Source organism: Triticum aestivum, chromosome 1D (assembly GCF_018294505.1).
Source record: "Triticum aestivum cultivar Chinese Spring chromosome 1D, IWGSC CS RefSeq v2.1, whole genome shotgun sequence".
NCBI lineage: Eukaryota > Viridiplantae > Streptophyta > Magnoliopsida > Poales > Poaceae > Triticum > Triticum aestivum.
The window spans coordinates 404,171,564-404,172,396 of record NC_057796.1 but is presented as its reverse complement, the minus strand read 5'-3'; positions in this window follow the sequence as shown (position 1 = coordinate 404,172,396).

Genomic DNA, 833 nt, shown 5'->3' with positions numbered 1-833 from the left:
GCCGGCGCCCTCGCCGCCCCCGCCGTCGCCATCGTCCTAGCCGCCCCCGCTGTGAGAGCCGCCGCCCCGGCTCTGTTTTTTATTAGTTTAATTTTTTTTATCATAAATATATATAATGTATATGTGTATGTATGTGGCTATATGTTTTTGTTCATATGTGGCTATATGTTTTTTTATTTTTATTAGTTTAATTTTTTTGTTCATATGTGATGTATATGTGTATGTGGCTATAATGTATATGTGAACAAATTTTTTTTGTATGTATGTAGATGTTCAAAATGTATGAATATATATGTCAAAAATGTTTTTTTTGTTTATAGAAAGTTTTTTGTTCATATATAGAAAGTTTTTATATATGACATTGGATATATATTCGATATATATGAGAAATGATGATCCATGGAAAAGTTTTATATATGCAAAAGTTACAATTTTAGAAAAGTTTTATATATCTAGCTAGGAAGGGAAGAAGAAGAAAAAGAAGGATAGGAAAGAAGAAAATAAGAAGAGGAAAGAAAGAAGAAGAGGAGAGGAAGAAGAGGAGAAATAAATAAGAAGAGGAAAAAAGAAGAAAAAATATTCTATTTTTTCTTCTTCTCCTCTATTCCTTTCTTCTTCTCCTCTTTTTTCTTCTTCTTTTTTTCTTCAATCCTCTCCTCTATTCCTTTCTTCTTCTTCTCCTCCTTTTATTTCTTCTTCGTTTTCTTATGTTTTATCGGGTCTGTCGTCGTCGATATATACCCCTCCCGATAACTTCAACACGAGGGGGGGTCGATATACCCTCTCCTCGATAACATTATTTTCCCGTGTATATATGTCGTCGTTGTCGATAT